The following is a 14,732-nucleotide window of genomic DNA, read 5'->3' as shown; positions in this document are numbered from 1 at the left end:
CATGTCAAAAGATCACAGATGTTATTTTTAAAGTTTCCCTGAGACGAGACGATGTCGGAGGCTCGAGAGGAGGAAACTCTCCGCACGGAAACCACCACGTCTGCACAATGTGAAGAGGACGTGTGTCCGTTCAAACAGGTTGTGTTCTTTTTTGCGTGATTTGCACGTGTCGCCGCACAACAGGCAGTCAAGAGACCCAGTATTCAGGGGTTTTACTTTCCTTATTTAATATTTGGGCAGCCTTAGCTGTTTTGCAAGTGGGCGACTCTCGGCTCACGTCCAAGCCACCAGAAGGCCAGAGGTGCTGCATCACAGCCTGAAGTGACCCACGTCTGTGTGCTACGTGGGATTGAGCCTGACGACACTAGGTGGCCTCGACCGGCACAAAGTGTTACCAGTGTGCTGTGTAAGTATGAACTCATCAGAGCTTTATTACAGCTGACAAGAGGAAGGAGTATAAAGAGGGATCATGGGTTAAAAAGATGAGGCAGAATTTTCAGGCCGATCCTGAATCCTTAAATCCGGTAGCTGTTCTGGAGCTTTCATTCATATCACACACTTTCCCCTCAGTCGACTCCTGCTTGTCATCCAACTGCAGATGATGATTTTATCTATTGCTTTTAATATAACTGCGTTCTTGAAATTGTAAACACGCTAATGAATGAACAATTCAAATCAAAATGTTTAAGTGTTGTTTTCTATTGGTTGATTATAACTTTGTATGTTACAATTATTAATCTACCTAAGGGCTGGATCTGCCTTTCACTTTACGTTTGCCTGTGTCTCCTCGTCTGAGTTAGGTACAGGTTGTTCTTCCAATGTTCCAATCTGCTTGTGCACTGTATTTTGTTTCCTTATCTTCACCAGACGTGGCTCATTCGACGTGGATCATGAATGCACCTCAGGTTTTTGTTTTTGATCCCATTTCCAGGAGGTCGCACATGTCTGCAGAACGAGGCTGAGACAAGAGTCCTCATCTCGCTCTCTCTCTCTCTCCCTCTCTCTCTCTCTCTGTCTCTCCCTCTCTCTCTCTCTCCCTCTCCCTCTCTCTCTCTGTGCATACAGTCATTCCAAAGTAGCGCTGCATGCTCCTCTGTGGACACACTTTCCAGCATGTGTTTCCATGGAGACACAATTTGTTCCCGCGCCCCTGCAGCTTGTGTCATTGACTTCAATTAGTGCAGGAGGCCGTCTTGCCTAAGCACATACTTACACAGAGAGCCGGCCTCAAAGGGGCTGGAGGAAATTGAGGCAGGAGATCTGAGAGCGTGGGGCTTCGCCGCCGGAGGACTTCAGGGCTGCAGGAAAGGTCGACGGTGTAACGGCATTCGTTTACACGCCGGATGACTGTCGAAACAAATTGAAGGACATTTCAATTAAGATGGAGACCTTACTGTGATGTAATACAGAGTGCAAACATTTGACAGTAAAGGGAAAGTGTCCAGGCAGTCACATGTCCCTTAGATAAATACTTAATGAAATAGCTCAATAGATACCTGTTGATCCAACTGATAATAACCAGTGATACCTCGTCTGCTTCCAAATGAAAAAAGGACACGTGTATGTAAGTCAGGGTTAGTAATGCATAGAGCAAGTGCATGTAGGTTGGTCCAGATCTGCTTTTGTCAGTTTGATGTTGGAACGGTAGTTTTCACACCTGGAAATTCAGACCAAGGTTCATGTCTTTGTTCCATTGTTTACATTTGATCCAGTTTTTGTTTCACATTGCAATTTTTGGATTGGACTTGAGACTTTTCTCTGAAATATGTACGTCCTGTTGTCATCACCTACGTGGACTGCGCCTACCTGTACTAGACATTGATTAGTTTGCAGACAGACGTGTGCCTGACACTGGCATTTTGTCAGTTTTGATATTGTTTTAGCCATTTTGAATAAAGTTTGTTCAAAAAAGTTTTCCCGTATGAATGGAGAAAAGTCTCAAATCACGCAACCCGCCCCTTTGACTCTCCACTTTTGCACAATTGCTATTTTAGCCAAATGCTAACTCTCTCAATATGATTTCATTATGCATCAAATTGTTTAAATAAAGATTTTGACCCACGTATGGTGCTAAATTAAAAGAAAAGACAGACAAAACAATTGCTAAAGCCAAATATAATTCCTACAAAATTATTTCTATCAGAACCAAGTTTCAAGGCAATCCTGCCAAGAGTTGTCACGACACATTATCGTCAACCTCACGGTGGCGCTAGAGGAAGAGGATCCCCAAAGTAATCAGGATACATTATCTGGGGACTAGAGATTTCTTTGCAAAATTTAACACCAACCCGAAATTAGTCATTGGAATTTATCCTCAATATCGAGTGAAAGACCATTTACATCATAGCTTACATCTTAACCTCTTGGTGGCGCTAGAGGGACAGTGAGGGAATCACCAAAGTCAACTAGCAGGTAGGATTTAAATTTCACGGCGTTCCAACTGATTCAAAGTTATTCTGCAGCTTTAGAATGATGTGTGTTTTCCAGAGCCTCATTCCGTTCCCTCCAGTCTGCATGTAGACGGATAAAAACATTAGTGGCTGTAAGTGGTGGGAGGTGCTTTTAAAGTGATTCAACCTTGACTATCCCAACTCATTACGAGTTCACTCCCAGGCCGCATCTGTAATTACAGTGAACAGGTGCATCACTCAGCCGCATCGCCGTGGAGTCGGAGATTTAATTTAGTGATGCTGCCCGGGATATTAACCCCGCTAATTACAATCGGCGAGCTCCACGTTCGACCACAGGGACGAAGCGTTGTGGACCTCGGGATGGGGAAAAGCACACAATTACTTTGAGGGGAGTGCAGGTGGGGAGGACGTGTTGTTTACACAGAGGACTTTACCAAATTGAGCTCTTGAGTGTGAATTGTGTGATCGCCCGGGATGATGGTTTTTTTTGTGCGGATGGCTGCACGTGAACAGGAGGTTTTGGGACTTTGAATGGAAAATTCAATCACTCGTAACCGTGATTCACCAGCTGGAGGTTGGCAAGGCCATCATTTTGCAACACTAGATAATAGGATGTGGGTTCACTGGTGTGTGCATGTACTGTATATAGGCTTATGAACACAGCAACACAATATGTAGGTGCCTTTTGTTTCTGATGTGAGCTAAGAGTTACTGTAGTAAAATAGAAAAACTTTGGTCGAGTTAAATACCTGGATGTGTACTTTTTTTTTAAGTGAACCTAGCACTAGAGTGCTGTGGTGTACATCATTTATGGAATCAAATGTTTGTAACCAAAATAATTTAGAAAGCTAATATCTGTTTGGATTTGTTTTTAACCCGCCATACTGGAACAAGTAAAGAAGCAGATTGGTTCCTTGTACCTCCCTCCACTGATGTGTTGGTCTCTTCAGGGCACCAGAGCTGCATTCACTTTTCATCAGCTTTGAAGATACACGTCCAGTTCATACATGCAAATGTGATAAGGCATTTCATTTCTGGACACTCACTCAAAAAATTAAAAAAATTAAGTATATGGAACTAAATTAACATAACATGGGACAGGCACTTAAACACCTCACATGACTGAGACGCACACACACACACACACACACACACACACACATACATACATACACGTAAAAGAGAAAAAGGGAGGCTGAAGCTTTGTTGGGAATAAAGCGAATGAATGAACATGTTATTCATTGAACTGGGGTGAAAGGCAAAGAGCTGTGTTTATTAATATTGACCACAGAAAATATCAAGTAAAGTGATATGAAGCACAGTGACACTGACTGTTTACCATCTGATCTGATGACAAATGGCGGCTAAGCCCAAAGAGGCATTAATCTAACAAAAACGGTCATTTCAGTTTTTATGATACTCGACCTTCAGATGCTTTGAAGAATCCTTTGAAGTATTTCTGTGTTTTTCTGAAACTGAATATTTTTCTCCTCGTGACTTTCAATTCTAATTTTTTTCTCTCCGAGTCTCAGAACAAGGTGACATTTTTCGTTTCATGTGCATCTGCAGCAATATTTTTCTTTTTTCATTTACATTGGAGAACAGAATAGGCTGATCGCTAGCCTGTGATCTTTTATTCATCCATTCGTCCTCTGTTCCTCACTCGCCTCCGCACCAGGGAGCTCAGCATCTGACAGCCTTCACCGAAAGCCACCAGCTGGAGTGACAACAAGAGGAAGACAAGGAAGGAATGAAAAGGAGAGGAAGTCCGTGTGTGTATGTGTGTGTGTGTGTGTGTGTTTGTGTAAGTTTGTGTAAGGAATGGAGGGCAGTCAGGGGCACAATGTACTGACAGCATCCCGGCCTTCAGAGCACAGCAGATGGTCAGGACAGGACTCTCTGTGGCTCCAGATCAAAACTTCACGTCTCCAAAGTCACAGGCTTTGAATAAAATCAACGTCCAGGGTCCAGGTGACTTTGTCCCATTTTATTCATGACCCCCTTTTTGCTAAATCCCTCCCGAGAATCTCTGAAACACGTCCTCGTTTTTCAAATCTCGCTAAACATAGACTTATGATGACTGGATGTTATTGGTTTCACAAAAATACATGGAGTCAACAGTCATTATAGGAGCTATGAGCAACTGTATGTCTTAAACCTGTTGATGGCGCTAAAACACCAACATCTTTAGAATTCATCCTGAAGGGAACATGAATGTCTGCAGCACAAATAACAACATTCCATCCAATTGTCAAGTTTGTCATGAATGTCTGGGTCAGCCACTTTACCTCTGACTTTCTATCGGGCTGTCCATCTGTTATTAACTTCACAAAATAGGTGAAATAGAATTGTAGCGTTGACAAACTCTGTTTTTAATGTGTATTATATGTATCGTGTCCTTCTCAGAGGAGTGTTTTTCAAAAGGAGCCTGTGTCAGAAACAGACCTGTTTTCAAAGCAGGACTTTCTCTCGACATCCTGAAGCTGCCCTCATCACACAGTAAAAATGCGTGTTACATAAAGGAAATTTACAATCTCTCCATTTGCTGTCTTTTCTTTCCCATCATCTTTCCATCCGTCTTTTATTTCCTGAACTTTACAGACCAGACAGGTGACGTGACAGCTTCTCCGGTTTGTTCATCTGACATCAATGTCACTGAGATGATGAGAGCCAGACTGCTCAGACATTTCTGACCTTTTTCTGTCCCTTACAGAGCACACGCACACACACACACACACACACACACACACACACACACACACACACACACACACACACACAGACACACACACACACACACAATAACACACACACACACTGAGAGCTCCAGGTTGCCATGGCAATCAGATGATAATGAGTTATGATTGAATGGCTTCACTTTGACGTAACTACAAAAGCAACACAACGGAAACACAACCACAACTGACATGAGCGACTGAGTTTTTTTCTGGGGAGTAAATTGTCGTGAAAGCATTTGTTTAAAATGGCATGTTTGTCTATTAGAGGTGTTACGGTACAGTTGCCTGGCTGGAGCGTCCAAAACAGGAGTTCACACCTGTACCGTAACACTTGTAATAGACGTTACATTTTAAACAGCTGGTTTGTTAGACCGTGTAAAATGTTGGTCCATGTTTTAGCTTCACACACAAACCCACTGTAAATTACTGGTTTAATTTTCTACATCTGCTAGCACTCACTTCGGTTGTGGTTGTGCATCAATCATGTGGCTTTTGTGTTTGGCTTTTGCAGTATTGTTGTGAAAGACAGCTCCCCTCGCACTAGATTGTTGTGGAGGTTACAATATAGGCATGAGAAAGTAGTAGAAGTGACAAGGTACAAAACACAACTCTCTTTATAATTAAACTGTACGGTGTCAAAAACCTCCTGAGATCTGCACGTCTCTGTTGGTTGTGATATTATCTATAACTCTGTAACTGCTGGGCCAAGTTACCAAGTGTGTGTCCTTACACTCACACACTCACACACAAACACACAACACACAAAACGGGTGGAACAGCTGCACCACAGGGCCCATATACACAGTGTTTATTCCTAAATACTGGCAGATTTGACTAAAGACCAGGCCAAAATACCAAATATTTAGGATAAGCTTTGTGTAATGTTGCACAACAGCAGTGAGAATGTGTCATGTTTCCTCTTTTGTTAAATAACAGCGGTGGCCAGTTCTGCAGAGTCCTGTGGATTTACACTTTGAACAACGCAACCTCTCTACAGAGGTCATGTCCTTCTACATTCATTTGAGGTCAAACTGTCCTCACAAGTTGATCTTCCAGGTTTGAAAGCTCTAAAGTTAGTCACTTATTCAAACCATGCACATTCTCTTATTTTTTCTGTGTGTACTTTGTGTACCAGAGATGCTCTTTTTTTCTGTTGTATTTATTCAAGTAAAAATCTTTTACTGCAAATTGATTTTTTTTTAAAAAAGAAACACATTCATAATTTTCCCCGGTATGCACTTAGTTTTAGTTACTGCACAGACATCCTGCGACCTCAGCTGATTAAATCCTGTTTCCCCAGGAGCCTGTTACTGAAATAGCAGCATCACAGTGTGAGCGCCACATGGGTTAATGAGGCCCAAGTTTTAAGATCTAATGAAGTACGCGTGTGCTGTGACCGTGCTTCTGAAATCAACTGGGGACAATAGAGATTTATTGGTTGATGAGGTGCATTTACACATCTGCTCTAATTTTTTAATCGCACAACGCAAAATATGAAATGAGCTGAAGTCCCTGTTCTGCGTCGACAAACTCGAACGCGATCGGGTGTCAATAAGTCCAGTTGACTTGGCTTCATGTGCGTGTGGAGTGTAAATGGAAGGAATACGTCCTCAGATCATAAATGTAACGAGACAACAACAATAACCCGGAGGCTGTTGAAATATGTATCACCAGGTGAGGGCACAGTCACTGATTTCATTACGACCTCATGTGACTAAATAATAAATGTCTGTCTGCATTATGAAGTCGGGTCAACAGTGATGAGGGAAACACCAGCTCCCTGTGCTTTTGTGTTTCCCAACAGGATGTGACTTTTGGAAATGATATGTCTGTAACACAATGCGCTATACACTATGTATTGTTGTTTTATGTCCGATTGTTGTTCTGTGTACAAATGCACCAACCACACCAAGGCAATTTGTTGTATGTTTAAATATAGTTGGCAAATAAAAGACTTCTGATTCTGATTCTTCTACAGACACTAGTTTATATTTTGCTGGTAATATCCAAACGTTTTTTAAATGGCCCACGCGATGTCGTATGACCGTTCACGTGACTTCTTCATGACCTCAGTGACGTGGTAAATGCTGTTTCCGGTCCTGCACATTCTTCAGACTGGGTGTGCTGAACGAGTCGGAGCCTTTGACCCCTGGGATCGATTTTCTCCCATCACCACTTTGTGTGCGCTCAGACTTCGGCGCACATCGCAGCCTGCCAACATTTCATGCTCGCTCGCATCACAGAGCTTTAGAGTCGCACGGCTTTTCTTCATCTAGATTTGTGTGTGTGTGTGCGTGTGTGTGTGTGTTTGTGTGTGTGCGTGTGTGTGTGCGTTTGTGTGAGAGTCTTTTGGTACATTTCTTTGAAGAATAAGATCTTGGCATGCCAGCACAGATTCACATACGTTACACCACTGAGAAATGTATACGATTGTCGTTATTTGTCGGAGTAGGAGCAGAACAATCGTGATGAGCCTATTCTCAGCAGCACCCGATGCACCGCTGCACACACTCTGGAAAATCTGAAAATAATTGGCATGTGCAGTCCTCTTCAATGCCTGGTTTTATAATCTACCCTAGGATTGAAAGAAACAGATTCTAACCATAAATTGGATATTACGCCTTTTGTGTCCCTTTGTGTTTGAGCCTGTAAGTTTAAATTTGTAAAGCTCCATCTGCTTCTCCTGTGCTGCCCACTTTCTTTTCCGTGCTCCACTTCAGCCCAATTGATACAAATTACAAGATGAAGTAATGCTGTGATTTAAAGCAATGCCCCAACCACTGTGATTGGAATTGCTAAATTAGATTCAAGTGTTGTACATGGGTGAGCATAACCTGATTTCCACTACAACCTGAGTTCATGTGATGTTCTTGTAATGCAAGTTGTTATGTCACCAGCTTGTGCATGTGCAAAATGAAAGAAATCTGGACAATGCTCGCTCTAATTTCTTACCTTAATTCCACTAATGTAACCTAGTTGATGAAGAACGCCTGCACTAATTTTAGTATTGCCTTAATCTGGTTTAAACTCACATTAAGAGCATGCGTGTAAACATGACGGTTCACTTATTAAAGGGGCACGCCACTGATTTTACACATGAGCTGAAGAAAAGTTCAGACTGCAGCAGCGTATAATCCAAAGACTCCAAAAAAAAAACTCCTTGATGATGTCATCACCAGCAATTGGGATTGATGACGCACGACGGATGCAAAACTGAAAAAGCAACAAATTGAGACAAATCTCCCGGTGATAAAAGTGGTGTCACACACATGGAAGACACAAACAAAGATGTGAAGAGAGTTTCTGGTTTTAAGAGCCGAGGACGGTCTCTGTCTGCTGCACCCGGCTGCTCCACCTCTCGCCTGAATCACACGGAGGGTTTGTTGCTGTTGTGAACGCGACTGTGCAAAGAACCTCCCGCTGCGTTGTGCGTGTGTGGAAAAGCAAACTGCGGCTAAACTCTGTAGCCAATTCTTCGGATTTTTACCCGGAGGGCATTACTAAACAAACGTCTTCAGTCAGATGGGTCCTCTGATGAGTCGTTATACTCAGAAATCCTTGTTGGTTGCAACACTAGTGAAATGAGAAAAGTTAAAACATATGTGAGACATGTGCACACACATGCTACCAAAACGTGTTTACCTTGAACCTTGATAATCTTGATCATGACACTGTCAGACGTAGATCCCTCACATGTACTGGTTAATATGTTGTATATATACCAATGAAGAGCAGCAGAGGCTTGTGCACAAACTGGAAACTATCTGATGTGAGAGTCTCCTCTTGATCATCCGTATAATGTGATTTCTCCTCATCTCTGATCTAAAAGGGGAACAGTGATCTCAATTCCGGTTATATATCCAACAAATGCTGTATATGTAAAGCACCGGTCTCCATGACAACAGGAACATGTCATCCCTCGACCCTTCAGATGTTGTGGGAGACGCATCCAAACTGTGACTTGATGGAATCTGTGCTATTTAAAAACGGTTCACATGCGGTTTGTCTTTGTTTCCTCCCGTTCTGGTTGAAGAGGCTATTTTTCTAAAATGCTTTTTTTCTTTAAACCATATAAACATTTAGGTAGCTGCTACAGCTTCTATTTATAGATTTGTAAAGATGTCCTTCATCCAGCCAGATCATTGGGAATTGCTTTATCTGGCATATTTAACTTTGTCCTGGTTCTTAAAGGAATCCTAAAGATGTGGAGGAAAATATTACTTTTGACTTTTGCTGGTTTGACAATTAGATTTCCGTGCCCTGACTTTAAATGGGAAAATATGGTCACGATAAAGGACACACACACCTCAGGACTGTAATATCCCTGGTAGTGATGCTTTTGGGGACTTCTCATAAAACACAGAATTGGAATTAGGATGCCAAAGATCAGAAGTCTTGGGTTAAGGGAGAGATGGTAAACACGTAAGGAACCTTTACGGTCATAAACAAATACTTCAAACGAAATGACGAAAGATGTCGTGAGATTTGTGAAAAAATTCCAGAGTCGGGTTTTAAATATACAAATAAGGGCTAGACGAGAATATTAATATCATCTTGGAAGATAACTAAAAGGATATGAATAACGGTGGAGACAAAAGCCTGGATAATTCAAGAGTGAAACCACTATGATTAGAGGGCCTGTGTGTTCGGATACAATGGAAGAGAAGCGAGCGGTGATTACAGGAGACTCAACAGACACTTGACTAACAGCGTCCCCTGTCAGATGGTGAAGTTTGGAGATAAGCAGTAGAGCCACAATTAAAAAGCTGTTAATTAATATAAATTAATAAATAAGCAAACATTAACATAACTGCATAATGTATGAGGGATTCAAAGGCACAACTTGCATCAGTCATACAAGAGAGTTGCACAATGCAGGTAAGGCAGATGTCAGGTTTGAATGAACCATTTTCAAATAAACCTGAGGGGCATGGATCAGCTGCTGGGGACTCGAACCCTCGCTGGTGTCAGAGCCTCGGTTCGAGGTTACTGTCAATGGTTCCAGTTGTAAAATTACAAAGCTCGGTAAAAAACAAAGAGCAGCAAAAACGAATCTCCTCACAAATTATACTTTATTCATTTCATGGCAAACTATACTGCAGCTGCATGAAATAAAATAAAAAGCATCCTGCCCCCGAAGAGTCACTCTGTGGCTTCACCGTCTGAAATCAACCTGTTACAAACTCTCTCAGGAGGATTATCATTGCAACCTAGAGTTAATATGTCAAATCACAAACAAGTAGCATTCGGTAACCATCCTGCACTGTGGCCTCAGGAGGTTCATGAGATCTCAGCCAGTGTCGCGGGCCTAATGGTCATTGTAGCGCACTGGAAACCGCAGCTGCCTGAACAAAGCCTGGAGGTCATGCAGCTGGCCTCCGCTCGCCTTATAATTAGTCGTCTAAAAGCAGGATGACAGCGATTACCGTGTTTCACATGGCAGCCATTAATCAACCGGGCAACTGGAGAGTGGTAATTGTGGCAGATCTTCGCTCTCACACAGACCTGTTGGCCTGGGGATGTCGTGGGTAAACGGTGGAGAGTGAACGGAGATGTTAAGATAAATAAAATGTAACAGTTCTTCATTGAAATGCATCAAAATGATCAGAACTACACTGTTTTTCAAAAGCATTCAAACCCAGAGAAATGCCCAATGTTGTTCAGAGTGATGGGATGTTTTAACTTTTGCATTTTCATTTTGCAATATTCACTTTACTTGCACAACTCCCATGATCCCACGCTGCTTCCCAGTTTTGATTGAGTGACCCCCCTAGTGGCCAAAGTGTCATATTGTATACAGTCTATGATGTATGTCTGAATAAATCATGAAAAAAATACAAAAAGAAACTGAAAAGCCTTGATGAAATTATTTGAAAATTCACCATTAGCAAATTGTAGTGAAATCCTAAATCATCCACCTCGGAACAAAAACAGTGTTTTTCAGACTTGCTCACAGCGGCTGTCATCAGATTCAGAACTTTTCATCTGGTGCGTTTCTTCCCTGACTGGAGGTGGAAACGATCCCTAATCATCTCTCTTTCAACTTCAATGTGTGCAGCAGATGCGTGACTTTCCAAACAAACCATTCCGTTTAGACGCAACCTGTGAAATGGCATTTTGGGGGACTTTGTAATGTCCTCATTAGCGAGGCAGTGACTGGGAAGTTAAAGTCATACTGGTGAAAACAGAGGCATCGATACCACACTGTTTTGGATAAACAGAGCCACGCTGACTATAAAATTAGAGCTATCAAACCCTGTGACTTTCAGTTTCCATATCTGCTGGATATTACTCTGCGTGTCTGTGTCACAACAACTTTTGTACCAATGTCCTGTTCTCAATTGGCCTGTTTTTGTTTGCTGAGAACAGATTTACTGTTTTGCAATCCGGGATAAAATTGATAGAAAACAAATGTTGAGTCTAATGTGCTGAGCGTGCATGGGTTCCTACGTCAGTGTTCTGTAGAATATCAGGGACACACTCAACCCTGACCACAACTCATCTCCTTGATGGTCCACATATTTTCAGAACCCATAGTGGAGAAGCAGAACTTTGGGCCAATCAGTCCCTCATGCTGCAGTTTATGTATTTTGGCTTGTAACAGTGAGAGATTTATTTGAGAAATTAAAGAGGCATGCAAGCACGAACAGATGTGTAAACGGACAAGAATGTAATGATTCTTAATCTTATGCAAAGATCGATAGAGTCGATGTAATTGAAGTTTCCGTCAGGCTTATTTGTTTTGACGTTTGGCGGTTTCACACCGTGTTTGGTCCGGACCCTCAGACTTTTCAGATTAGTTCGAACCAAAATGTGTGAGAAAGGGGCCTCAGATCACGGATCAGACCAACGGGCCAAAAGAGGGGTGCTCTGTCCAGATCGCACTGAAAGATGGTTCTGTTTGTTTGCAGTCTGAAAAGCCTTTTTTCGTATAGTTAAGACTTTCGGCCAAATTGCTGGAAGTTGAGACGGCATTAAACGATGCCGTTTCAATGAAGAGGACGTTCATTTTGCAGACACCAGAATCACAGCAGTCTAAAAACCAACCAATGGCAAGTAAAGGTAGCTGCGCCCAGATGTGATGTGTGATGACAACACTCAAAAGTCTTCGACCTAAATCACAATATGAATCAGAAACTAACTGGATCAACTATAAACAACATACGCATGTATGTGTATAACTAAACATTTATTCTCCTCCTTCTGTCTGTATTTGCTTCTGACCAGAAACAGAGAAATGCCCGAACATGGTAAGAAACACTGAGACTTGTGTTGCTGATGATTTGTCATCCTCCTCTCCCACTCTGGTGAAAGGACCCTGTGATGACGCGTCATCCATTACAGAACATTTCGCTTAGCCGCTTTTCTCCTCCACTGACAACCTGCAATTATATCAGCATGCTCGGTGGAAGTCAATCCACCCTGCCAGCCGCACAATAAAGACAACGAGCAGCTTCTGAACAGACTGTCAGGCACAAAATGGAGGTTTGAGCCCTGTGCTGTCTTTCTATCATCGACAGCTTGAGGAAAAAGCAACTAAGAGAAGTACATCAAGTCCCAATGAGTTAAACGCTTATCACAATATGCTCAAAATCACTGATAATGACTTGGGAGGTTGAACAATCCTGTAAATCAAACCATTCACGACTGTATTGACAAGAACAAATTACAGTTTTGAGGAGACCATGCTCAGAGAAAGTCATCTCACAGGGTTTCCAGCCGATTGGTGCCCGTGTCTCATAATTAAGTTCCCATTACCCATCAACCTGGGCTGCAGCCTCCGTCTAACCCACTGCCGACGGTGAGCGCTCATAATAGACAAGATTTTCCATCGGCTCTTTTCTCATCTCACCATCTGCCACTGCGAGAAAACATTATCTCCCTCTGTGCGGAGAGATCATTGCCCTTCCTCCTCCTCCTCCTCCTCCTCCTCCTCCTTCTCATCCTTGTCATTCAGGTTATTTTGTGCTATAAAGCAATCCGCCAGACACCATGTGAAATCTTAACCCAGGGGCACATTGAAAGCACGGGAGCGGCCGGTCGTGTTGGCAGTAGTCTCCTTGTTTGTGGTCATTATGAGAGTACTTCTGGTGATTTGTTGATGAGAGAAGAAGCTTGAGTTGAAATTTAATTTAAAGAATACTTGGCTTTTTCTTGTATTTTGTGCTGCACAGTTATAAAACTAAATTCTAAGCGAATGATGTTTCTTTAAATTCAAGGTCAGTCCGGCTCATTAAAGACCCTTATTAATAAACTAAAAGTCCAAGCAACTGAAAAAACAAGATCTATTAATTAAAAAACATCTGGCTGCATGGAATAACCAAGGGAGCAGTAATTTTTTTCATATATAACTTTAAATGGATTTTCCTTCTTCCTCCATCTGCCTTTTGTCGTGTGCATAATTGATTGATTCATCCGCTACAAGTGAGCCACTCGGTGGGAGACCGATATGTGGGAGGAGAGTGAAGAGGGGCTGCAGGGTGTGGATGAGGTCTGGCCTGGCTCCCCCCCCGCTGAGTCCTCTCCGTGATGGGCTGGGTACATGAGCTCGGCACTCAACCACTTGATGCCGTCCTCCCACACTGAGTCAGAGACGAGTCTCCACGGACATCCAGCCGTCCGATTGGTGCGTGATGGCAGAGTCAGACAGAGAGGCGGGGACGTCCTGTGGAGAGTTCCATTGAATGCGGAGCAATGAGGCAGAAACTCCTTCGAGAGACTGTGTGTTATCTATAAAGCAACAAACACACTCTTCTCTTTGCGGGAATGATCTCAGACCCCTTGAAAAGACCTATGTATAAAAACAGTTGGAGGTTATGCTACTGGTGGTTTACATCATTTCACAAGTCATTGAAGGGAAGTCAAGGAGAGTGCAGGCAGGGGAGAAACCATCTGATGTTTACGACCCTTTAACTGCATCACTAGAATAGTTTGAGAGCTTTACCTTCGCCGAGGCCCAACAGCCCCCCCCCCCCCCATGAAACCATGTCCAAAGTCCCAAAATCCAGGTTTTATTTGGATCTCTGAGAAAAAACGCCATCTCTCATCTCTCACATATTTAATAGAAAGTGTTGTAATCTTTTAGTTCCACGCCCTGATCCTGAATCAGCACCAAATGTAATGGACTCTTTCTCGACCAATCACATCCAAGTTTCCTTGTATTGCATTCTCCATTACACAGCCAGCAGTGGTGGCAATTATCACCTGCTCATTTGTTCTTACTTCAATGTAGCCGAGCTCTTACATAAGTGTTTACTGAAAGTGAAGTCAAATCATCTGGATCTCCCCCTGGTGGCTGGTTAATTCTCCATGTTACCAGATAGGGATATTTAGGCTTCATTTTTTTGGACAAGGGGAGGAAGTGTACCATCTTTATATATATCAGGTGATTACTCAGTCAGTTCAATGTGTGAGATAGATTACAAACCATCCTCCCCCTAAACCAGCTCCGTGTCTTCATGGGACAAAATCAGCTCATTTGGTTGAATTGAAAACCTGCACATGCCCAGGAAGCACAGATTTGTCTTGATCTCGAGGGGAAGAGGAGATTTAATGACCAGCAGGTTGCAGCTTTGACCTTTGA

Source organism: Platichthys flesus, chromosome 14 (assembly GCF_949316205.1).
Source record: "Platichthys flesus chromosome 14, fPlaFle2.1, whole genome shotgun sequence".
NCBI lineage: Eukaryota > Metazoa > Chordata > Actinopteri > Pleuronectiformes > Pleuronectidae > Platichthys > Platichthys flesus.
Note: the sequence above shows the minus strand (reverse complement) of the source record.